This window comes from Archocentrus centrarchus, unplaced genomic scaffold (genome assembly GCF_007364275.1).
Source record: "Archocentrus centrarchus isolate MPI-CPG fArcCen1 unplaced genomic scaffold, fArcCen1 scaffold_29_ctg1, whole genome shotgun sequence".
Taxonomy (NCBI): Eukaryota; Metazoa; Chordata; class Actinopteri; order Cichliformes; family Cichlidae; genus Archocentrus; species Archocentrus centrarchus.
Genome location: NW_022060258.1, coordinates 495,227 through 522,068, shown reverse-complemented (window position 1 = coordinate 522,068; position 26,842 = coordinate 495,227). Strand labels below are relative to the sequence as shown.

General features: G+C 42.2%; 1 protein-coding gene across 1 annotated transcript in view; it reads right to left on the bottom strand.

The window, feature by feature from the left end:
• cadpsa (Ca2+-dependent activator protein for secretion a) overlaps positions 1-26,842 on the bottom strand; it is a 479,373-nt gene that overhangs the window by 354,277 nt on the left and 98,254 nt on the right. The window lies entirely within an intron of this gene.

Below are 26,842 nucleotides of genomic sequence, written 5' to 3'. Positions count from 1 at the left end.
AAATGCGATTTATCAAACAAACAAAAAAAAAAAAGCTAACAAATGATACAGAAATGACAGTGTCTGGCAGATGTTTAGTATATGCCACTGGCTTGCACTTTTTTTTTGTCAAAATACCCAAAAGTGCTGTTGAGGGAGTGTTAGGACCACATTTTGCCATAATGATATAATCACATTAAAATTGCAGATTTTTGTCTCATAGTAAAATGTGTAGTAGCTTTATTGGTCCAAAGAATTTACTCTAATATTTTTACAGCTGTAAAAGACCATTGGTTTGTGGGTGTATTGGAGAGGGATACAGCAACCTGGCAATTAGTAAAATCAAAAACTGAGTTTTGAAATGCTGTGAAAATTGTAAAAGGATCTATTTTACCTAATCTAATCTCTAACACCAGATACTATATCTATAAAACTATGCAGAATCTGTAGGCATGGGATAATGTTTTAGTTTCCACTGGCTTTACATTCAAGAACTTGAGAGTTTGAGTCCTTTTGCATTTTAAAGAGATTTTGGCATGCAGATAACAATCCATTTGAAGAAAATAAAGAAGAATATATTGGCTGAAATGCAATCTTGAAACCATAATATATTAGCTCTTGCTGGTTTCCTGGTATTACTGTGCTTGGTTGGCCAGCCAACTTGCCCAACCTGAACCCCATATCGTCTTGAAGAGGACAGAAAACAAAAATACAGATGAGCATTAAGGCTGCTATCAAAGAAACCTAGGCTTCCATAACACCTTGGTAGAGCCAAAAGCTTTTGTCACTGCTGTTTCCAAGCTATACTGCACTGATGCAGTAATTGATAGCAAAGGACTCCCAACCAAATAATAAGTGTATAAATGAACATACTTTTCAAATTTTGACATTTCTGCATTCCTGAAATACTTAAAAAATATGAGACAAATTTTCAGTTTCATGAACTATAAGTCATAATCATTAAAATTAAAATTAAATTGTGGCCACAATGAAATATTCTGGAAATCAAATCATGGCTGTCACTTGGTGTTGGCTCTCACTGCGGTATCATATCACTTCCGGTTCCTGTTCTGGAGGACAGTGGTGTTTTGCTGTCAGCTGTATAATCTGTGCAGCGTGATTTATCTTGATAAGGACATATTTCAGTGTAATCTTCACCTGCTTTATCTAAAGCACACTCTCTGATGAATTGCCTGTATTCACATTATTCACTTTGTTTGTCTTTAGGAACTCGCTAGCTTAAGACAGCTAGTAGCTTAGCTCTTAGCCAACTCACCATGGCTTCTTCTCCTGTCCCTCCTGCACTGTCCTGCTCTGAGTGTCACGTATTTAGTTACTCCTCGGCCTCCTTTAGCAGTAACGGTAATCGTAATAAATATAGTCAGTTTGTTGCGTTGGAGGCCAGGCTCAGTGAATTGGAGACTCAGCTCTGCACCCTGGAAAATTCAGTAGTTAGCTGGTTAGTTAACTGTGTAGTTAACTGTGAAGCTTCAATTATAACGCCCTCTCCTGGAAAAGTGCAATGCTTTCAATTACACACACATGCATGCACACGCTCACACACCTCAATGATCTGAAGCATCTTTGCATTGTTTGAGGCACACACGTTATGACCAAATATCATGATATCAGGTTTACATATAAAGATGGATGAATATGTGTGTGTTGTGTTACTGAGCAGAGTGCTGGGAAAACATAGCATTAACTGGGTGTGCTTGTGTAACTACCGCTTTAGCGTTAATCTTGATGCAATAGCGTCCATCATCACGGTGAAAGGATGAGAAAGAGATTGCCAGCAAATGTTGATTTAAGTCATAATTCAGCAGTAACTGTTGGCCATAACAAAGCTAAAACTGTGCAAGTATGAACCTGGCTGACTGTCTCGCTCTCGCTCCTTCACTCGTAACCAGAAAATCTCCTGAACCAGTCGGGTGATTCATTCCGAGAACGAAGCAGTTGCTGCTTCGGACGCCATATGTCACGTGATTTTTTTCATCCTGAAACAATCTTCGAAGCAGTGGTTCTCTGGAGTTGGGAGCCCAGGGTTCGAAGCACGTATTGACGCTTTGGTTTCACACTCTCATCACTAACACCAACCCGTTCACATCTCTGTTTTTCCCCACTCTGTGACACACCAACCAAGTAAAAAAAGGTTGTTGGTGACTCTGTTTTGTGAAATGTGAAGCTAGCGACACCAGCAACCATTGTCAAATTTCTACCAGGGGCCAGAGCAGGCGACATTCAAGGAAATTTGAAGCTGCTGGCTAAGGCTAAGCGTAGATTTGGTAAGATCATAATTCACGTTGGCAATAATGACACCCAGTTACGTTAATCGGAGGTCACTAAAATAATTATTGAATCGGTGTGTAACTTTGCAAAAGCAATGTATGACTCTGTAGTTTTCTCAGGGCCCTTCTCCAGTCAGACCAGGAGCGACATGTTTAGCCGCATGTTCTCCTTGAATCACTGGCTTTCGTGGTGTCCAAAAAAACAATGTGTGGCTTTATAGATAACTAGGAAAGTTTCTGGCAAAACCTGGTCTTGTTAGGAAAGACAGCATCCATCCCACGTTGGATGGAGCAGCTCTCATTTCGAGAAATCTAGAAAAAATTTATTGACCCTCCTAAAACCCGACTACCCAGGGCTGAGACCAGAAAGCAGAGTTGCAGAGTTCCACGCCTCTCTGCAGCGTCTCTCCTCCAGCCATCCCCCCAAAACCCCATCCCTACAGAGACGGTGCCTGCTCCCAGACCACCAAAAAACAAACCAAAAATCAGCAAAAAACTATTTAACTTGGCCTCCAGTAACACTATGAGAAATCTTGGAGCCATTTTTGGCCAGGGTATGCCCTTCAATGCACATATTAAACAAATATGTAGGACTGCATTTTTGAATTTTCTAAAATTAGAAACATCCTATCTCAGAGTGATGCTGAACAGCTAATTCATGCATTTATTACTTCTATCCTGGACTGTTCGTTATTATCAGGCTGTCCTAAAAGCTTCCTGAAAACCCTTCAGTTGATTCAAATGCTGCAGCTAGAGTACTGACAGGGACTAGAAAGAGAGAGCATATTTCTCCCATATTGGCTTCTCTTCATTGGCTCCCTGTTAAATCTAGAATAAAATTTAAAATCCTTCTCCTCACATACAAGGTCGTGAATAATCAGGCCCCATCTTATCTTAAAAACCTTATAGTACCGTATCACCCCAATAGAGCACTTCACTCTCAGACTGCTGGCTTACTTGTGGTTCCTAGGATACCAAAAGTAAGCCCCCCCCCCTCCCTGAGCGTGGTTCTGCTGGAGGTTTCTTCCTGTTAAAAGGGAGTTTTCCCACTGTCACCAAATGTTTGCTCATAGGGGGGCATTTTGACTGTTGGGTTTTCTCTGTATTATTGTAGGGTCTTTACACCTTGAGGCGACTGTTGCGTTTTAGCACTATATGAATTGAATTGAATTGAATTGAATTGAATTGAATTGAATTGAATTGAATTGAACTGAACTGAATTGAATCATCCTACTTATGCTCTTTACATTAAAGAATATAACCTGTAACTTGGTTTGGTGTTTAAAAATAAGTTAAAAAATTGCTGATCTTTGTCAATATAGTTGGCGGCATGAATAGTACATGATATCTTTTCTTTGACATCACTAAATACAAACTGATATTAAGTAAAAGGTCTTCACTTGTATTGTGAGTTAAAATTTTTGGTCTGGAATTCATTCACATCCAGTACACTGTTAGATCTGCCAGTATTTGAATCTCCTTCAGAGGAGGGCAGCTTTAGCCTGCTTTCACACACAATGGCAGCATCATAGATGGTGCCAAACAGATGGAACTGCCACCTTTCCTTCTTGCGCCAACATACAACATAATGCAGCCTCAAGCTTCTGTTTTGCTTTGTTTGGCCATTGGATTTTGGATAGAAACCTGCCAGACTTTAGTTCTTAGCAGCTATGAAAAGCTCTCCGATCTAGAAAAATGAACTTAGGTCTTCTGACAGAAACAATATTTATACAACAAGGTGAGATGTTTCTGTAGCAGTGGGGAGTTTGAGCAGAGCTATGCAATGCAGTTTTGGACAATAGGTCAATAATAATGATGATTAGTCAGAGGCATCCAACAAGTGCTTGTTGGGAATGAGTTGAACCAACACTGGACCTGAGCTAAGCTTTCGTTGGAGTTCCTGTAAGCTGTGATCAGCTTCTTGAGAGAAATGGAAAACTCTATTAATAATTAACTCTATAATTAAGTTGAGTTAGAAGAGCAGCAACCAGATTGTAATTCTGTAAATGCATCGGCCGTGGCACAACATACTTCAAAAGTGCTGCAGTTCGCTGACAACAAATACCGTAACACCCCTATATGGCTGTGACGTGCAATTTCTGGGCTTTCAGGAACCGCTTGCATTTTTTCGATAGGAAAAAACGGTTGTGGAGTTACGGTAATAAGCTAGCTGATTTGATCGGCTGACTCTGCACTGATACACCACGTCTCAATCAGCTGTTCGCCGCTATTAAGGGCAAGTAAAGGGCGCTTCAGCAGTGATCACCCAGCATTAAAGGGCTACATTAGCAAAACTTTTCCCTAATGTGCTTATCACTTTGGAGAAAGTGTTCCATTGCTTGTGCAGTAAGTGGTCAGGATTATCCATGATGGATAACACTTTTTTGAATGACCTCTTCAGCACAGCTTCAAAAGTGTCCAGTTTGTTGCCAACTACAGACCCAACCTTTCTCATCAGGATATTCAGTCTGTTGTCTCATCAGCTCTAATGTTGGTCCCCAGCAGACCACAGCGAAGTATTGTGCACTAACCACAACTGAGTGATAAAAAATTACCATCAGTTTGATGCACACATTGAAGGATGTTTCCTTAGAAAATAAAGCCTGCCCATCCCCTTTTTGTACACAGTTTCTATGTTGGACTTCCAGTTCACCCTGTGAGCTGAGGTGATGCTTGGTTGCTTGATAGATAGATAGATAGATAGATAGATAGATAGATAGATAGATAGATAGATAGATAGATAGATAGATAGATAGATAGATAGATAGATAGATAGATAGATAGATAGATAGATAGATAGATAGATAGATAGATAGAAACAGAATTGCATTGCTCACATTTTATGAATGTTAAATCACAGACAACAAGGAATTAACAATATTGAGACTTTAGATACACCCACTAGGTAATCAGGGAAAAGAGAGAGATAGCTTGGGAAGACGAGGCACAGGTGAACAAAATGACACTGACACGAAAGAAGTAAAACTAAACACAAAGCACACAGGACAAGAAACTGCTAAAATAAAACAGGAACTAAACATGATGAAATGGAAATGTAAACACAACACTCTGGAAAAAAAACAGGAGGTGAAGCTAAACATAAAACATGGGACATTGGACAAGGGCCAAGACACGGGGAGGCATACACACTGAGGAAAACAGACACAGGAAGACAGACACAGGAATACCAGAACAAAGGAAAAACAAAATTAAATATAATAACTAATAACAGAACACCCAAACAATAATAATCTAATGATCTAAACTGTAAGGAAATCTGAGAAAACACAACTAGAAAATAGAACAAAACAGAACCTCACAGAAAGATACAAAAACACTGGGCCAATGGCCCAGGACCATGATAACCAGACATTTGCACTATTTGTAGAAGGTGATAGCATGTGGTATGAAAGATTTATTATATGTTTCCTTGTGGCAATGAAACTAAATCACTCTGTCCAATAAGTGGTGCAGAGGGTGGTAAGGAATATCTGTAATGGATAACACTTTGTTCGGTGACCTCCTCCCTACCACAGCTTCAGAAATATCCAGTTTGCTGCCAGTCACAGAGCCAGCTTCCCTAAACAGTTGATTCAATGTATTGGTATCACCAATGTTGCTTTCCCAGCACACCACAGGAAAGTACCCTGTGCTCGCCTCAAATGAGTGATAAAAAGTCTCTATCATTTTGCTGCACACATTTAAGTATCTCAGTTTCATTAGACAACAGATCCTAATTTTTTTTATATATAGCCTCTGTGTTGGTCTTCTAGTTCAGCAAATTGTCACTGTGGATGTCCAGGTACTTTTACAGCCCATGTAGTTTTACAGTTATGCAAACTGCAGTTGCAGTGTATCTATCATGCTCTCTGAGCAGCCAGAATCTGTACCAAATTTCATAGTCGTTCAACTAATAGCTGTTGACAGAATTCATACAAAAAAAGAAACTTTTTGCAACTGCTATAGCAAAAAAAGAGAAATTAATGAAAGAGAAATTAAAGTACATAGTCACTCAAATTTGAAAAAGAACATATAAAAATTTAATTTATTTTCCTTGAGGTTTGGGGATCTCTATTTTAGAGATGTTTGCCTCCGTCCTCCATTTGTTGTTTGTTTTAGCAACGTTATTTGCTTGTTGTTAAAACAAACAAAAAAACTAAAAAGGGAATTTGTAGAAATTACCAATATTTCTAAAATTGCTCTCTTAATTGGAGGAATTTTAGAGAGTATACTAACAGCAGGAAATTGTTTAATTGAAAATGTCTACAATGGATTACCCAAGGTAACGGTTATGTTCACTGACCTTTTGGCCTCTTTCTGAAAGCTCTCCTCCTCCCTGTCTGTTTCAGGGTTCCCACAACTGATTGGCAGAGTTGAACAGCATTGTGATTGTTTGTGGAACTGCATTTGGCTCTGGCAGCAAGTGCGTCCTGCTGTTTGGCCACTGGGCTCTGAGATGCGTGTGGTTGCTGGACTAGTGCTGTTTTTGCTCCAAGTGCTTAAATGACTGAAAGTGGCAAAGTGTGTAGGACATGTTTGCTCTCCTGTATTTGGTACTGATGGTTAGCCATCCAAATGGTGCACTCATTTTCTGTACTGTGCCATCAAGTGGATAATAAATGTAAAACAGGCAGTGTTTATAATGGCTTTGGTATGAGAAGTTTTGAGCCATCCAACCATCCATTTTTTCCACTATTTTTATCCCCTGCAAGCTGGCATTCGGGGCAAGACTGACAATACATCTGTACCTCTGTATGCAGACCCGGCCAGTAGAATCTGCTGGAAATGCGATCATAGGTTTTATGAAACCCTAAATGTCCTGCCCAGGGAATACTGTGGCCCAATTTTAACACCTCTTCTCTGTGCGATTTAGGAACCACCAACCTCTCCTCACTTTCTTTAGCATTTTTATGATAAAGCACATTTTCCCGCACAAAATACCCCTCCTCAATTACCTGGCCTGGGTGTGCCGAAACTGCCTGCTCAAAAGCCTCCTGCAAAGACTCGTCCTGTACCTGCTCCTGTCCAAAACTAACGGATGAGTTGTGTCACATTCTCCCTGGTCTGGCTGGATTTCTGACATACGGCAGATAGTACCTGACATTTTCTCCTGCCTCCTCTGCCTTTTACTTTTCCTCTCTTTGACTACATTTCCCAAAGAAATGTCACTGAAATAGGGCAACTCTGACAAACAGTTTAGCTTCTCCTCAGCTGTGTCTTGAATACCCTGTCGTTGACTCTGGCTTTTGACTTGAACTTTAGCTGATAAAGGGGCCATTAAGCCCTGATCCTCAACCCACTTGTCTGACGTTGCTGAATCCTGCTCCCCCACTTCTCTCAATATCTGGGACTGTGATTGTGTTTGGGATTGATTTACCACATTCACCGGTTTACAAGACTGCACCAACTCTTGAAGAATGGGGATATCCTGACCTAGGATAACTTGGTGAGCTAAAGTGTTAACCACTCCTACCGACAGCAAATAGGTCTGGTCTGCCACTTTAATATATACTACTGCAGTAGGATATAAATGGTGATCCCCATGAACACAAGAAACATTTAGACCTTGCTCCTCCAACTTACAATTGCCTGTAAGCAAAGATGGGTGCACCAGAGTTTGGACACTACCAGTATCCAGCAATGCCTGGGCTGGCCTCTCATTCACCTTGACTGTGACCACCTGTTGTTTACCTAAACAATATTTACTAGGTCCTTGTCGTGGTACTGTACAAAAATAGGCTGCCTTGGCCTTCCTAGCTGGGCACTCTGGCTTGATGTGTCCCTCCTGACCACAGTAATAACAGACTGGTTTTGCTACAGACTTGGCCTTACTAGCCACAAAACTCTTGTCATTGGTTTTACCTGACCCTACCTCCAAACCAGAACCACCGCCCCCACTCCCCATTGGCTTACCCCTTGAAGGTGCTGACTTTTGCTGCACTTCATATCTGAAGGTTTTAGCTCCTCGCCGGGCTGCCAAAAATGTCTCCACCAGCTGGGCTGCCTTTTGTGCAGATTCTGGGTCATGTTCCTTGACCCAGACACACAGTTCCGGAGAAAGGGAGCGATAGAACTGCTCCAGTATAAGAATTTCACCAACCTGTTCTTTAGTCTTCTTCTCAGGTTGTATCCATTTTTGGTAAAGATCCTTAAGTCGATTATAAAACTCCCTTGGTGTCTCATTTGGCCGTATATCAGGATCCCGGAATCGTTGTCTAAATATTTCTTGATTAATTTCATATTTAATTAGAATGGCTTCCTTAACTCTTTTGTAATTGCCAGTATCATCTGCCGCCATAGCCACATAAGCTGCCCGTGCCTTCCCAGTAAGATGAGGCACTAATCTCACTACCCAGTCCTCCTCTGGCCATTGATAAGCAACTGCCAGACATTCAGTACTGTTCAGTGTCGTCCCCCTCTTCTAACCTGGGCACAGTGGCATGAGCCCAACCCCTACTTACTGGCACACACTGGTCCTGAGGTTGTAGAACTGATGTAACAGCGGACTGTGGAGGGGGTTCTAAATGGGGCTGGGGCTCGCCTCGCTGTTCCACCTCATCCCTCAGACTATTAACTTGAACTTGCATCTGTCGCCATCTCCTCTCTTGCTTGATAGCTTCTTGGTCCCACTTATCACTTAACTCTACCTGAGATTGCAGACACTGCTTCAACAAAGCAGTTAAAGTATTTAAATCTGATGATGACTGCAACTCATCCCTAAGATGCGCAATCACAGGTGCTCCCCCTGTAGCTGTCTCTTCTAAATTTCCTTCTGGAACCTCCCCTCCTTTTTGGGGCTTAGGCAGCTCTTTAGGTCCCATACAGTACTTCACCCTCCTAATGATCTCCACACGCTCAAAATGGAAGCATCTCAATCCCACTCCTGATACCACATGTGGGGTTTTTTCTGAACACAACCCTTGTCATGATGGCCACCCCATGGCTTGAGGTGCATGGAGATAAACAAAATGAGAGGTGACTTGATTATCCAGAGCTCTGTCTTTCTTTTACTTAGCGATTATACAAAAAAACAGTGAAACACAGTGACGTCAAACACACACCTAACAATAACTCCAGTCCAAAAAAAACCCAAAAACCTCCTCTATTTATAGATTACCTTCCTTATAACTACAGGGGAGTCATTCCCAAAGATATTTACAATTATGTACACAATATCTCATAAGATACCTGTATTAAACCCTAAAATGAATAACATGAGCATCCTACTAGCGCAAATCTAAATAATAATAGAAAACATTTTAACAAAATCCCCATGGCAAAAAAACCCCCTTCCCTGCCTTCCATATTCCATGGTTCAGTCCAATCCCTTGATTAAGAATGGAAGTCAGGTGGCGTATCCTCATGTGCGCGCTTCATGAAAACACCCCCCCCCCCCACCAGTCAGAAATAGACCTCGGAAGAAACAAGGGTTAAAAACTGCCATAACTATCCATCCATCCATCCATTTTCTTCCGCTTATCCGGGGCCGGGTCGCGGGGGCAAAAGCCTAAGCAGAGAAGCCCAAGCTTCCCTCTCCCCAGCCACCTCCTCCAGCCCATCCGGAGGGACCCCAAGGCGTTCCCAGGCCAGCCGAGATACACAATCTCTCCAGCGTGTCCTGGGTCTACCACGGGGCCTCCTCCCGGTGGGACATGCCCGGAACACCTCACCCAGGAGGCGGCCAGGAGGCATCCTAATCAGATGCCCGAGCCACCTCAACTGGCTCCTTTCGATGTGGAGGAGCAGCGGCTCTACTCCGAGCCCCTCCCGGATGGCCGCACTCCTCACCTTATCTCTAAGGGAGAGGCCAGCCACCCTTCGAAGGAAACTCATTTCTGCCGCTTGTATTCGCGATCTTATTCTTTCGGTCACTACCCAAAGCTCGTGACCATAGGTGAGGGTAGGAACGTAGATCGACCGGTAAATCGAGAGCTTCGCTTTTACGCTAAGCTCCCTCTTCACCACGACGGACCGGTGCAGCGTCCGCATCACTGCAGAAGCAGCCCCGATCCGCCTGTCGATCTCCCGTTCCCTTCTCCCATCACTCATGAACAAGACCCCGAGATACTTAAACTCCTCCACTTGAGGCAAGAACTCGTTCCTGAGCCGGAGATGGCACTCCACCCTTTTCCGGCTGAGGACCATGGCCTCAGACTTAGAGGTGCTGATTCTCATGCCAGCCGCTTCACACTCGGCTGCGAACCGTTCCACTGCGAGCTGGAGGCCCCCCCGTGATGAAGCCAACAGAACCGCATCATCTGCAAAAAGCAGAGATGAGACTCTGAGGCCACCAAGGAAGAAGCCTTCCGCCACCTGGCTACGCCTAGAAATTCTGTCCATAAAAATTATGAACAGAATCGGTGACAAAGGGCAGCCCTGACGGAGTCCAACACCCACAGGAAACGAATCCGACTTATTACCGGCTATACGGACCAAGCTCTCACTGTGGTTGTACAAGGACTGAATGGCCCGCAACAATGGGCCAGACACCCCATACTCCCGCAGAACCTCCCAAAGAACACCCCGAGGAACACGGTCGAATGCCTTCTCCAAGTCCACAAAGCACATGTAGACTGGTTGGGCAAACTCCCACGCACACTCGAATATCCTTGAGAGGATAAAGAGCTGGTCCAGCGTTCCACGACCAGGACGAAAACCGCATTGTTCCTCCTGAATCCGAGGTTCGACTAACGGACGCACCCTCCTTTCCAGCACCCTGGCATAGACCTTACCGGGGAGGCTGAGGAGTGTGATCCCCCGAAAGTTGGAGCACACCCTCCGGTCTCCCTTCTTAAAGATGGGGACCACCACCCCGGTCTGCCAATCCAATGGCACTGCCCCAGATCTCCACGCGATGTTGCAGAGGCGTGTCAACCAAGACAGCCCTACAACATCCAGAGCCTTCAGGAACTCAGGGCGAATCTCGTCCACCCCAGGGGCTCTGCCACCAAGGAGTTGTTTAACTACCTCAGTGACCTCACCCCCAGTGATGGTCAAGTCATCCCCCTCATCCCCAGACTCTGCTTCCACTACAGAAGGCGTGTCAGTGGGATTCAGAAGGTCCTCGAAGTATTCCTTCCACCGTCCGACTATAGCCTCAGTTGAAATCAGCAGCACCCCCCCCCCCCGCACTATAAACAGTGTGAGTGAAGCACTGTTTTCCCCTCCTGAGTCGCCTGACGGTTTGCCAGAATCGCTTCGATGCCGTCCGAAAGTCTTTTTCCATAGCCTCACCGAACTCCTCCCACACCCGAGTTTTTGCTTTGGCCACTACCCGAGCTGCATTCCGCTTGGCCTGTCGATACCTGTCAGCTGCCTCCGGAGTCCCACAGGCTAACCAAGCCCGATAGGACTCTTTCTTCAGCTTGATGGCTCCCTTCACCTCCGGTGACCACCATCTGGTTCGGGGGTTACCACCACGACAGGCACCAACCATCTTGCAGCCACAGCTCTGAGCAGCCGCCTCAACAATGGAGGTGCAGAACATGGTCCATTCGGACTCAATGTCCTCAGCCTCCCTCGGAATGCTGTCGAAGTTCTGCCGGAGGTGGGAGTTGAAGATCTCCCGGACTGGGGCTTCTGCCAGGCGTTCCCAGCGCACCCTCACAATACGTTTAGGTGTGCCAGGTCTGTCCAGCATCTTCCCCCGCCACCTGATCCAACTCACCACCAGGTGGTGATCAGTTGACAGCTCAGCTCCTCTCTTCACCCGAGTGTCCAGAACATACGGCTGCAGATCTGATGATACGATTACAAAATCGATCATCGACCTGCGACCTAGGGTGTCCTGGTGCCATGTGCACTTATGGACATCCTTGTGTTCGAACACGGTGTTTGTTATGGACAAACTGTGGTTTGCACAGAAGTCCAATAACAAAACACCCTTCGGGTTCAGATCGGGCAGGCCGTTCCTCCCAATCACTCCCCTCCAGGTCTCACTGTCATTGCCCACGTGAGCGTTGAAGTCTCCCAGCAAGACTATGGAGTCACCAGATGGAGCACTCTCCAGCACCCCACCCAGCAACTCCAAAAAGGGTGGGTACCCTGAACTGCATAAGCGCAAACAACAGTCAGGACCCGTTCCCCAGCCCGAAGGCGCAGGGAAACTACCCTCTCGTCCACCGGTGAAAACTCCGACGTACAGGCAGCAAGCCGGGGGGATACAAGAATACCCACCCCAGCTCGCCGCCTCTCACCGAGTGCAACTCCAGACTGGAACAGAGTCCAGCCCTTCTCCAGGAGACTGGTTCCAGAGCCCAGGCCATGCGTTGAGGTGAGCCCAACTATGTCTAGCTGGTATCTCTCAACCTCACGCACTAGCTCAGGCTCCTTCCCCACCAGAGAGGTGACATTCCATGTCCCAACAGCCAGTTTCGATAGCCGGGGATCGGTCCGCCAGGGCCTCCGCCCTCGGCCACCGCCCGACACACATTGCACCCGACCCCTACGACACCTCCTGCGGGTGGTGGGCCTGCCATAACTAATTACTTTAAAATCATCAACACCTTAAATACATTTAAATATATCAAATCAGTGCTCACATCATTCACTAGTATAATTATATATGTATATATGTATATATGTATACTAGTATATGGTTTAACCATATCTTTGAGATATCAAAATCTTCAGGCAATATCAAAGATATAAAATGATTCATCACCTATCAAGTGAAGGATGCGGCTCAGAGCTCCTTCACAAACAGTTTTAGTTTACGTCTGCGTCAGTCCTGCACTTGGGTCCTCTCCCTCCGCACACAGCCCCTCACCATTACACATACAGCAATTTTAAATAGTTTAAATGGTTAATTGTAAATAAACTCCTTTTAATTGCATAGTCATCTTGTCCAGAGACAGTTTATGTTTTGGTCTGCTGGTTTGGTGATACACTCCCTTTGTCCCCTAGACTGTGCAGGCATAACAGTATCCAGACAGATCTTCTAACAAGAGATGTTGCTTTTGAAGCTGTTTGTAAATTGGGTGAACCAACCCTCTAATTGATTACTAAAATTATCCCTGATTCTGTTAAATGTCCACTCATGGTCTGAATGACTCAGCACTCAACACACTTTCCAATGTGCTGTCTTCAGTCTACTGTGCCTAGCCAGAGGTTTTCAGTGCCAGCTGACTGCACTACAGTCCTAATGGCTAAAATGCATCTCATAAAAAGGAAAGAACACCCACTCTGTTCTTTCCTCTGTGTTGGCTTGCAATTCAATTTTTCTGTCAAAGGCTTATTCATCAGAAGAGATGTGCCTCACTTTTTGACTTCCCTTTTTTTTTTTGGAATGGAATTTTTCAGAGAACAATCTGAAACTGAAGATTTTATTTCAATATTTCCTGAAAGACCCCTCCTGTCTGATCATTTTTAAATAACATTTTCATTAAATGTAATAGATTACACAGCAGTGGAGAATAAGTTTTATTACAGTAGAAGTCTTTCTGAAAGTGCTGTCACTAAGTTTAAGGATACAATTCTTCCATTATTAGGCTCTTCAATGACATGTGCCAACACAGTGCAGAACAGCTACATAAAGTCTGCTTGTAGAGAGATATATTATGGTAAATGGACTAGTTCTTATATAGCACTTTTCTACTCTATCTGAGCACTCAAAGCACTTATACAACACATTTACCCATTCACACCAGCACTCCCATACGTAACTAAGCTAAGTGCTTTTACTGTCTAACATTCACACACATTCATACTTAAACAATTGGGTCAGAGAGCAACTTGGGGTTCAGTGTCTTGCCTTGCATGTAGGATACTTGCATGCAGCCTGGAGCAGCCAGGAATTAAACTGCCAACCTTCCAATTTGTAGGTGACATTCTCTATCTCCTGATCTACAGCCACCCTATTATCTTGTCAATAGTTTTACGTCTGCACTGTGTATGACTTTGGATACTGTGGCTCCTCTGAAAAGAAAAGGTTCAAATCAGAAGTGACTGACTCTGTGGTATACCTCACAAATGCGCAGCTTAAAGCAGATAAACTGTAAGATCGAGAGGGAAAGACTTCTCAATGATTTAGAAGATGCTCATTTAGCCTGGAAAAACAGTTTACTCTATAAAAAGCCCTCTGTAAAGCTAGGACATCTTACTATTCATCATTAATTGAAGAAAATAAAAACAACCCCAGGTTTCTGTTCAGCTCTGTAGCCAGGCTGACAAAGAGTCAGAGCTCTGTTGAGCTGAGTTTTCCTTGATCATCTTCTTTCTTCATGTTCGGCTGCTTTCAGCACTGCTGGTATTTGTTTAGACTCTTTCTCTGACTGATCTTTCTCACTTCAATAGTTATTTCCTCCATAACATCAACATGTTAAGTAGACCCCATTCCTACTAGACTGCTCAAAGAACTCCTTCCATTAATTAATGTTTCAAACTTGAATATGATCAAGCTGTCTTTATTAGTTGGCTATGTACCACAGGCCTTCAAGGTGGCTGTAATTAAACCGCTACTTAAAAAGCCATCACTGACCCAGCTGTCTTAGTTAATTATAGGCCAATCTCCAACCTTCCTTTTCTCTCAAAGATTCTTGAAAGAGTAGTTGTAAAACAGCTAACTGATCATCTGCAGAGGAACGGTTTATTTGAAGAGTTTCAGTCAGGTTTCAGAATTCATCACAGTACAGAAACAGCATTAGTAAAGGTTACAAATGATCTTCTCATGGCTTCTGACAGTGAACTCATCTCTGTGCTTGTCCTGTTGGACCTCAGTGCAGCTTTCGATACTGTTGACCATAACATTTTATTACACAGATTAGAGCATGCCATAGGTATTAAAGGTACTGCACTGCAGTGGTTTGAACCATATTTACCTAATAGACATGTACATGTCTGTTATTCTGTGTATATCCAGTATTTACATACATATAATAAGAAAAAATTTACTATTTAAAGTAATACCTGAGCTGGTAGCTTCACCCGGTCCACTGTCCTCAGCCATCTTTGAATTTGGAGCATGCTGTTTTTGGTATAGTGGTGGATCGATTACTCTGCCCTGTGACATCATTTCAACACTTTTCTACTCATACCCACATACTTGAATTCATGTCCACACAGAAGGGAAGAGTTTGTAGTCGAAGAAATTAGAGTTGTATTCACAAGACTTTGCACTCCCAACTTTTAGATTCATACTCACATAAAAACAATCCTAATCCGAACAGTTTCTCAGACTCGCATATATTTCAGCGGAGATTTAGGTACAAGAATTTTATTGACATACAAATACGAATACGAATGTTAGAATTATCCACACAACTTTTTGACATTTATCTTCCTCCATATGAAAGGAAACGTTTTTCTAGCGTACAAAGCAGCAGCGCTTTTTCCTGTAACCACCATTAAAACCTTTACTGTGAAACAGCTGGAGGTCCTTCATCAACCAACTGATCAGTAAGTGCCAATGTGAAGAGAACTTTGTAGCTGCTCCATCCACCACTGTTTGTTTCACACAGCAAAAAAACCAAAAAAACCCTGCAGTAAGGAAGTTAAAATATGCAGGTGAATTGTTAACATAGGTGTAGGAACCGGGGGGGACAGGGGGGACATGTCCCCCCCAATATTGGAGACAGGCGCATTTGACCCACCCAAAGATTACACCACGGAGGAGAAAAATTTGTACCTCGTGTGCTTTTTTTTTGAAGGCGCAACATAGCGTCATGCCACTGTGCCCCCCCCGCCCCCCTCTGAACAGATCCGAGTGTTTGGGAGCCAGAGACAGCGGCAGGAGTCAGAAACTCTTTGAATGATTACCTCGACAGTCTGTCGGGAAGGTTACCATGAATATGGTTGTTTGTCAGTTTACTTTCATACATAAGATAAAGTTTACTTACTAGACAAGAAGTCAATTTGAATGAATTTCTAATGAGAGGTGGAAAAATCATTTTGGCTCTTCTGCTTAGGCCAATGTTTTTAACCTTTTGTGTACCTGTTTGACTAAATGCAGGGCTGTAAAGAGGCACACAGCTTGTCTATTAAATGTGCGAGGAGTCACTTTTATTTATTTCTTTTGGTTATTATTATTTTTTGTTGATATTTTGATTTATTAGATTAGAGGCATATTTTAATAGCCGTTTTAACTTAAAAAGTGAATAATTTGTTCATTACATTATTTGTGAGGATTCCTTCATGTCAGAACGTTGTTTAATTAAAGAACCAGTTCTGTTGCCAGTCAACCTACATACAGGTAAATGCATTTTTGACCATTATTAAATGTTTTCAACCAATAAAACATATCAAACTTTGCACTTCTGTGTGTTAATAAATAACTTTTTTGCTACTGAAATATTTAGCTTGCTAGTATATGGAGTGTGAGGGCCACATTAAGAAATAAAATAAATCATTTTGAGCATTTTGAGAATAAAGTCAAAATTGTCAAAGTCATCATTTCAAGTCAAATATCGGCCACAGCTGCTATACTCTCTACAAAATGCCTTGCGTAGAAACAACTTGATCAGCTGTGTTATTGTGTCTTGTGGTTCTGCATGTCCCCTCTGTACTGTACGAAGGTGCAGCCGTCCTTCCATCTAACCATTGCCAGTTTATGTGGTTTTTCCTTCTGAGCAGATGCAGCTTTCTGCATTCTCTCTTTAATGTCCTCATACTTATCACTACATCGTGTTTATCTACTAAAAGAGAAATCATTTCCTTGTTACTAAAACCGATTTTAAAGTATAGTTTCACTAACTCATAATACAAGACATTCTGGAGGGTATAACAGACATGTCATGGCAGTTGTTTGACTTAAAATGACTTTATTCTGCACATTTTGACTTTTTTCTCAAAATTTTGAATTTATTCTCAAAATGCACAATTTATTTATTTATTTTTTTCTCAATGTGGCCCTAATACTCCTTTGTACTAGTACCAGTGCGGCCAGCTGATAAAGTAAGCCCTACAGCCTGGAATGACATGGTCATTATGCTTCATAAAAGACTCAAGTTTGGTGGTTTGTCCACGTCTTATGATTATAAAACATATATATATATATATATATATATATATATATGTAAATTATACATGCAATAATATAGGTAACACAACACTATTTTTCTAAGAAACATTTGAAAAAGAAGAAAGTAAAAGATCAAATAGCATTTTTTATGCTTTGCTACGAGTATTTACGGATCTGTCAGGTTTCCGATATGTGTCCCCCCCAATAGTAAACTCCTTCCTACGCCCTTGATTGTTAATACAAAAAAAAGCATTTGTAATCAGATCACTCGATTAATTAATAGAATAATTGATAGTTGCAACACTATTTTGCTGTACTGCTTTCACAATACTGTATGAATAATCTCCATCTTCTGTAACATATAGTTGCTGAGGACTGCAAGAGTCTGGCTGGCTCAGAGGCTGGTTCTCGCACACATTGCAGTTGTATTTTATGTTAAAATTTTAAAATATTAATAGTATTAATTTTGAAAGAGGAATTCTTATTTTTTCATACCAGTTTTAATTTTGTTCTACTTTACATTAAAAAGAGATGCAAACCCACCCATTTGTGATATATTTTATTCACTAACCCAGTGAGAATCAATAAGAGAATCGAGAAGGTATCGAATCGATAAGTGATATTGAAAATGGAATTGGAATCACTAAATTCTTATCAATTCCCATCCCTAGTCAGTACTCTAGCTGCAGCATTTTGGATTAGCTGAAGGTTTTTCAGGGAGCTTTTAGGACAGCCTGACAATAATGAGTTACAATAGTCCAGCCTAGAACTAATAAATGCATGAATTAGCTTTTCAGCATCACTGAAATATTGCACAAATAGAAAAAGAAGTCCTACATATTTGCTTAATATGTGTATATCCTGGTCAAAATGATTCATACACAGTGAGGATGTAAATCTACTGATGAGATAATCTACTTCTTTGGGAGTAAGGTTTAAGTAGCTGCTCTGCATTTTGTTGGCACATGGCACTAAAGATGGCAATAGTGAAGGAATTTTAAACTTAAATTTATTTACATCACTTTCAGAAAGACATCTACTGGAATAACATTTATTCCCCACTGTTGTGTAAGCCATCATTGTAAATATAAATGTTAAGAAATGATCAGACAGAAGATGGTTTTCAGGAAAAACTGTTGATGATGATGATGATGATGATGATACTTTATTGATCCGACAATGGGGAAATTACAGTTAACAGAACACCCATCCAAGAAGACAAACAGAACAAACATGGGGAGATAGGTGAACTGTGGCCAGGCTGCCCCCCTTCTTGAGGCGCTGCCATTAAAAAGACAGAAACAATAGTGAAAACATATAGGGATGAATGAGGAACAAAAATCATCTCATACTTTGTATACGTATGCATATACACAGTATAAGGTTACAAAAACCTCTGCAACAGAGCAGAAACATATAGCATGGGAGCACAAGGGTGGGGAGGGATGGACAGGGGAGCCAGTGGAGGCGAGGGGGGGGGGGGGGGGGGGGGGGGTCGGGCTACTGTGGGCCTGACTCAAACTCCCTCCTCAACAGTTCTGATAAGATGTAGAGTTCATCAGCAGCTAGGTCAGGGATATCAGTCCAACACAGGTCAGAAGAAGACAGGAAGGCGGGGGCGTAGAGCATCTGTTTACAAACATCCCGGAGACAATTTGATAAGCGGCAGTCCAAGAACGCCAGGAAGCCAAATTTCTGATTCCACGACTTGTTTTGGTAAGAGACTGTACTGATTCATTTGTTGACAGCCCCCAGTCTTACTGGCACCTCTCTGTGGCAAAAAATCCAATTAATTCGAATCTTCTCAGTTTGTTCCTTCGCCGTGCAGAAACAGATACATATATCTCCATGATCTTACCCCTCCGAAATAGCTCCAGATATACAGAGTCTGAGTTTGAGTCTGTACCCTTCCCGCGTTCCCATCATAAGCAGCCTTACCAAGGCCAGACAGCTGCCTAGACTTCCTGAATTGCAATGACAAGCCAGGTATCTCCAGGTCCAATTTGGAGAAGCCAATTGAGTCTAGAGGCTATCATTTTCAGCAATTACATAAATGCTGTTGTTGTTGCTCCTGCTGCTGCTTGGCCTGCATTTGAAAGTATTTTTTGGGGGGGTGCTGATTTAAATTAATATATTCATCCTGTTGAAACAGGTCTCTGTAAGGCAGAATAAATCAATATGTTGTTCAATTATGAAATTGTTTTACTAAAAGGGACTTAGAGGAGAGAGACCTAATGTTTAACTGTGGCGTCGGGCACTACAAACCCTGCCCCCAGTAGGTGTTTTCACTGAAGGTGATGAATGAACAATATTGTCTTTGTGGTAAATGCACTTTTATATATTGTCCATGCCCATAGTTCAAGTTTACAAAAGTGTCAATTAATTTCATCATCATTTTTATCCTTTTAGGTAGTTTTTATTTAGTTATCGTCTCTTTTTTCATGAAAAAAAAGGGTCGTTGATGAAAACTATGATGAAAATATTTCGTCAACAAAATTAACACTGGCTCCCGTCCTCCTCAGCTGTGTCCCACAGGTGCCAAGGCTCAGCAAGCCACAGACCCAGGCCCAGCTGTCCATACATACACATAAACAGACACACACACACAAACATACACACACAGAGGTCATATACTCATACACATGCCAGTCACATACTCATGCACTCATTTTGAGGTTGACAAGCATGTGATTTTAAAGTCTCAAATTGGTTTCCTTTTCCATTCCCAGTGAAAACATTGGATTTTAATTGGCAGTTATTATCCACAGACTGCAGCTCCCGCACCAAGAAGCCAGCATTTATTCTCTGTATAATTTGTAAGCAAACAGCTCATTAAGTGGAAATCTTTGTTTCTTGTAATGGGTGAGCCTCCTTTCCTCTCTGCCTTCTCCTAATAACCACCTCTTCTTAAATAATTCAATTCAGTGATCCTCTTCTTTTTCCAGTTTCCACTCCCTTCCACAACTCAGTTCTTTTTTTTGTCTGCTGCCTGTTTTTTATTCAGTGTCATGCTCTAATTCTTCTTTTCTACAAGAACCTGAGGGAGACACTGAACGACCAAAATAGAAATGAGTTGTGAAAACTCTATATCAAAAAAGAGGAAGTTTATAAATGTATATTTTTGCAGTAATAGAACCACAACAGTGATATTCTGCAGAGGCTGGTTATTTGTGGTGAGGAATTCGATTGGTGTACTAAATGCCAGAACACAGTATTTTGCAAATCTTATAGCTTCAAAAAGGAAAATTCCTAAGGTCTCGTTTAATACAATTAAGAAAATTTCTCATGCACCAGTTTATACAAAGTCTAATTGCAATGAGTTTTTGAACTATTTTGTAAAGAAGATTGCTGCCATCAGGTTAACTATTTGTCCATCATCTTCTCAATATTATGGTTGAAATTTGCTTGCTTCTGATACCTGGTCCTCTTTTGCTTCTATTACCTTACAGGGCATCAGTGCATCGCTTGGTCATATGAAACCCACTTCAAGCCCCCTTGATGTCTTTCCTACTCCTTTTTTCATTAATGTGTTTGACTTCATTTCCCCTTTATAGTGGAAATGATTAATACTTCTCCTCATACTGGCTCATTTCCCAACTTTGAAAAAGCTGTTGTTGAGCCAATTTTAAAGGAACCTCATTTGGACCCATCTGTTCCTAAGAGTAACAGGCCAATGGCCAAATTGCCTTTTGTGTCAAAGAGGAAAACAGTCTTATGGACATTTTTGAGTCTGTTTTTTCATAAATTGCACTCCACTGAAACTGCTCTACTTAAAGTATCAAGTGAATTTTGATGGCAGCAGACTCTGGACAGTACACATTTCTGGTTTTATTAGATCTCACCTCTGCTTTTGATACAGTTGATCACAGTATCATGATAAACAGGCTTAGGGATCGGTTTGGGATTACTGGTGCTTTAATATGGTTCATGTCATAACTGACAGATCTTTTACTGTTTATATGAATCAAATGATGTCTGAAACAACAATCTTGTCATATGGGGTACCTCATGGATCTGTTTTGGGTCCATTTCTCTTCATACTTTATATCAAAGGCTTGGAACCATGGGGGCGTAAGTGACATTTCGCCAACTTTACAAGAGAGCCAAAACAAAACAAAAAAAAAAAGACTGTAGTATGCACTTTCTTTGTACATTGATTTTAGTTTTTTTAAGCATGGTTCTTTTTACAAATTAATGACACAATGCTTAATGAACAATATTGTCTTTGTGGTAAATGCACTTACGCCCTTTTGACACCAACTTCTTCTGTGCAGATTTAAACCTTTTGTATTTGTTGATTAACTCTATTTCTATACAGTATATCAATTTTATATCTCAATTTTGACCAAAATGTCACTTACACCCCTGTGGCTCCAAAACCTCAATATATTCCATCTTGGCCAAATTATAAGGCGTTACAATGATATTTCTTATTATCACTATGCTGTTGACATTCAAATATACTTTCAGAGCCTCTGAGTTTTATAAATTGTCTAGTTGAAATATTTGCCTGACAGAAAGCAAGCAATGGTTAAATGACAATTTCCTCCAGTTAAATACTAACAAAACAAAAACTCTGATTATTGCTCCTGACTACATGATTTCAGAAATTCTGAGACATATCAGCTTCAGAAATTTGGGCGTCATTTTTGACAGTTTAATGTCCCTTGAGCATCACTCGAAACAGCTGGTCGTGTGTTTTTATCATGTAAGGAAAATTTAAAAACTCAGATTACTATTGTCAAAAGGATGAACCTGAGATTTATCTCTTCTCGTTTGGATTACAGTAATGGTCTTTTTACTTAATTCAACAAATCAGTTTTGGTTCACCTTCAAACTGTGCAGAATGCTGCAGCAAGACTTTTAACTGGCACCAATATAAGATCTCATATCACTCCAGTTTTGGCTTTCTTCATTGGTTGCCAGTAAATTTTAGATTTCATTTTAAACTTTTAGTTTTAACTTTAAGGGCCTTACATGGTCAAGCTCCTCAGGATATCTCTGACCTGCTGAAACCTCATTCTTCATCTCGAGTGCTTAGATCATCATGTCAAAGGTTGCTGTTAGCCCCTCACACTTGGTTCAAAACTCATAGGAGTCTGTCCAGCGTAAAAACAGTGGAATTCTCTTCCACTGTTTTTACTCTGTACAGACTCCATTGACTCTTTTAAAAGCAGCTGAAGACACTTTTATACAGACAAACTTTTAATTGACTTGTTTTAATGTTGTATTCCAATGCTTTATACTGTTATATGTTATACTTTTAATTTTGTCTTTTATTGTGAAGCACTTTGTGGTTTTTATCTGTGAAAAGTGCTATATAAATAAATTTACTTACTTACTTACTTTGTGAACTTAAAATTGTTAAAAGAATAAATGTGTGGCCATTTGTCATTCTAAATTCCGGACCCTGATGTCCTATGCACTCTCTGGGATGCTGTTATGTGACCATGCTTGCGTAAAGTTTGACACAAATCTCGACAAATCTGTGCTATTAGGAGTAAATCTTTCACCACACATATACACATTGTTGTATATTGCATTTGAAAAGTCTGACTTATTCTTGTACACCCTAACTGGAAAACACAAAAAACCAGTTTTATTTGTTGTTGTCTACTGTCCACCTGACCCGTATTCAGAGATTCTGTCTGATTTCTCAGACTTTTCATCTGATTCAGTGCTAAGTTCAAACAATTATTTTATTTGTGATAATGTGATTTTAACATTCATATATATGTTGAAAGTACTATTTGCCTTTCTCAAAATGTAAATGAGCCAATTTGCTGTTTTAATCACTCTCTTGTTGTTAGGAACATAAGTTCTGTGTTAGTATAAAAAAATTGTCTAGTTATTATAATCATGCTTATGTATAAGTTGTTTGTCAGAATTGATGACGATGCAAAGGGTGAAAAGAGAAAGAAATGCAAAAGGGAGTCAGAGGAAAATATACAGGGTGTTTGGCTGCCTCCTCCTTTGCCCCATCCCCCTCCCCCTCCCAGTCTGGGGTCTAGTCCCCCACCTCACACCCCTCCACCCTCTTGAAAAGAGAAATTATAACCAATTCCTCAAAATAATCCCCTTATGGGACTACACCCATATAACAAACACCCCTACACTACTTCACTACAGCCTCCATCATTACTGATAAAAGGAGAAGGAGGCTGACAGCTGAGAAGGCCGAAATGCTGATCTTTCATGTTAAAATGAACAAACTGTTACAAAATAGTTTTCAAAAGTGTTTTCGATTGTTGGGCAGCTACTGCCTTGTCTCATCGTAGGGGAATCCTATATCCAAATACTTTACTTCATAGTGTGTTTATTTGTATTTTTTAATACTGGAAATGTTTTTATACAAGTATTAAGTTTTGTATAGAGATTTCACAGAGTTGAACCTCGGGTTACATGTGATAGAAAAAGATTGCACTGACAGCCATCTTAATACTAGTTTAGTGTCATAAAAAGCCATGACTGTGCTACTTTAATTATTACATTGTTTTTACAGTGGACAATTTCCACTGTAGATCTCTATGTTGAGCTTCAAGTATAAAAGAGTCCATCCTACAACTTGATTTTTTTTTTTTTTTGTTGTTGAATGGGAACAGTTTTTTATACTGAAATTGAACTTTGTCAGAACCAAAGACCTTTTGAAATCTCATATAAAGTTACACTTTGAATTTCATTTTGAATATTACTTTACATCCTTAACTTTCAAAGTTTTGCTTAAAGTTTAAAAATTTCAGGATAAATGTCTGGATAGTGCTGACCACATTGCACCCGGAGCTGCAGCCGTATGTTCTGGACACTCGGGTGAAGAGAGGAGCTGAGCTGTCAACTGATCACCACCTGGTGGTGAGTTGGATCAGGTGGCGGGGGAAGATGCTGGACAGACCTGTCTCACCTAAACGTACTGTGAGGGTGCGCTGGGAACGCCTGGCAGAAGCCCCAGTCCGAGAGATCTTCAACTACAACCTCCGGCAGAACTTCGACAGTATTCCGAGGGAGGCTGAGGACATTGAGTCCGAATGGACCATGTTCCGCACCTCCATTGTTGAAGCTGCTGCTCTGAACTCTGGCTGCAAGGTGGTTGGTGCCTGTCGTGGTGGTAGCCCCCGAACCAGATGGTGGTCACCAGAGGTGAAGCGAGCCATCAAGCTGAAGAAAGAGTCCTATCGGGCTTGGTTAGCCTGTGGGACTCCGGAGGCAGCTGACAGGTATCGGCAGGCCAAGCAGAACGCAGCTCGGGTAGTGGCCGAAGCAAAAACTCGGGTGTGGGAGGAGTTTGGTGAGGCTATGGAAAAAGACTTTCGGACAGCATTGAAGCGATTCTGGCAAACCGTCAGGCGACTCAGGAAGGGAAAGCAGTGCTCCACTCACATGGTTTATATTGCGGGTGGGGTGCTGCTGACTTCAACTGAGGCTATAGTCGGACGGTGGAAGGAATACTTCGAGGACCTCCTGAATCCCACTGACACGCCTTCTGTAGTGGAAGCAGAGTCTGGGGACGAGGGAGATGACTTGAACATCACTGGGGGTGAGGTCACTGAGGTAGTTAAACAACTCCTTGGGGGCAGGGCCCCTGGGGGGGACGAGATTCGCCCTGAGTTCCTGAAGGCTCTGGATGTTGTAGGGCTGTCTTGGTTGACACACCTCTGCAACATCGCGTGGAGATCTGGGGCAGTGCCATTGGATTGGCAGACCGGGGTGGTGGTCCCCATCTTTAAGAAGGGAGACCAGAGGGTGTGCTCCAACATTCGGGGATCATACTCCTCAGCCTCCCCGGAAAGGTCTATGCCAGGGTGCTGGAAAGAAGGGTCCGTCCCTTAGTCGAACCTCGGATTCAGGAGGAACAATGCGGTTTTCGTCCTGGTCGCGGACCAGCTCTTTATCCTCTCAAGGATATTCGAGTGTGCGTGGGAGTTTGCCCAAGCAGTCTACATGTGCTTTGTGGACTTGGAGAAGGCATTCAACCGTGTGCCTCGGGGTATCCTTTGGGAGGTCCTGCGGGAGTATGGGGTGCCTGGTCTGTTGTTGCAGGCCATTCAATCTCTGTACAACTGCAGTGAGAGCTTGGTCCGTATAGCCGGTAATAAGTCGGATTCGTTTCCTGTGGGTGTTGGACTCCGTCAGGGCTGCCCTTTGTCATCGATTCTGTTCATAACTTTTATGGACAGAATTTCTAGGCGTAGCCAGGTGGTGGAAGGCTTCTTCCTTGGTGGCCTCAGAGTCTCATCTCTGCTCTTTGCAGATGATGCGGTACTGTTGGCTTCATCAGGGGGTTGCCTCCAGCTCACAGTGGAACGGTTCACAGCCGAGTGTGAAGCGGCCGGCATGAGAATCAGCACCTCTAAGTCTGAGGCCATGGTCCTCAGCCAGAAAAAGGTGGAGTGCCCTCTCCGGCTCAGGAACGAGTTCTTGCCCTAAGTGGAGGAGTTCAAGTATCTTGGGGTCTTGTTCAGAGTGATGGGAGAAGGGAGCGGGAGATTGACAGACGGATCGGGGCTGCTTCTGCAGTGATGCGGACGCTGCACCGGTCTGTCGTGGTGAAGAGGGAGCTTAGTGTAAAAGCGAAGCTCTCGATTTACCGGTCGATCTACGTTCCTACCCTCACCTATGGTCACGAGCTTTGGGTAGTGACCGAAAGAATAAGATTGCGAATACAAGCGGCAGAAATGAGTTTCCTTCGAAGGGTGGCTGGCCTCTGCCTTAGAGATAGGGTGAGGAGTGCGGCCATCCGGGAGGGGCTCAGAGTAGAGCCGCTGCTCCTCCACATCAAAAGGAGCCAGTTGAGGTGGCTCGGGCATCTGATCAGGATGCCTCCTGGCCGCCTCTTGGGTGAGGTGTTCCGGGCATGTCCCACCGGGAGGAGGCCCCGTGGTAGACCCAGGACACGCTGGAGAGATTATATCTCTCGACTAGCATGGATGGATGGATGGATGGATGGATAGTGCTGACCAGCTAAATGCTGTGAAAAGTTATAATGTTTAAATAAAAAAACATCTGTACTGGCAAACTGAACTGTGTTTTTGGTGCATTGTATTTCTTGCAAATTAGTATAGTACGATAACTTGACAACTCCTTTTTTTTTTTTTTTTCTTTTGACTGTTGACTTAGGTAAAATGAACCCAGGCATTTAAAAACAATTGTTTTTGTTAAAAGATCGGATTTGTATCAGTATCAGCAGATATCCAAATGTATACTATCAGTATCAGATATAAAAAAGTGGTATCGTGCCATCACTTTTCTGGGCGCGACCAGTTATTGTTGGGCCTGAATTGCAAATTATGCCAAGCTAATATCACCAGTGACAGATGATTTCTGAAGAAAATTTAGCTGCAAGTGGCTTGCAAACATTTCCATATTTTGTCACATTTCAACCACAAACATAAATATATTTCACTGGAATTTCATGTGAAAGACCAACACAGTTGTGAAGTGGAAAGAAAATTATACATGATTCAAAACATTTTTTTAAAATAAAAAACTGAAAAGTGTGGTGTGCAAAAGTATTCAGCCCCCTTTCTCTGAGTGCAACCAATTGCATTCAGAAGTTGCCTGATGACTGCTAATGACTAAAAAGAGCCCACCTGTGTGTAATCTAAACTCAGTACAAATACAGCTG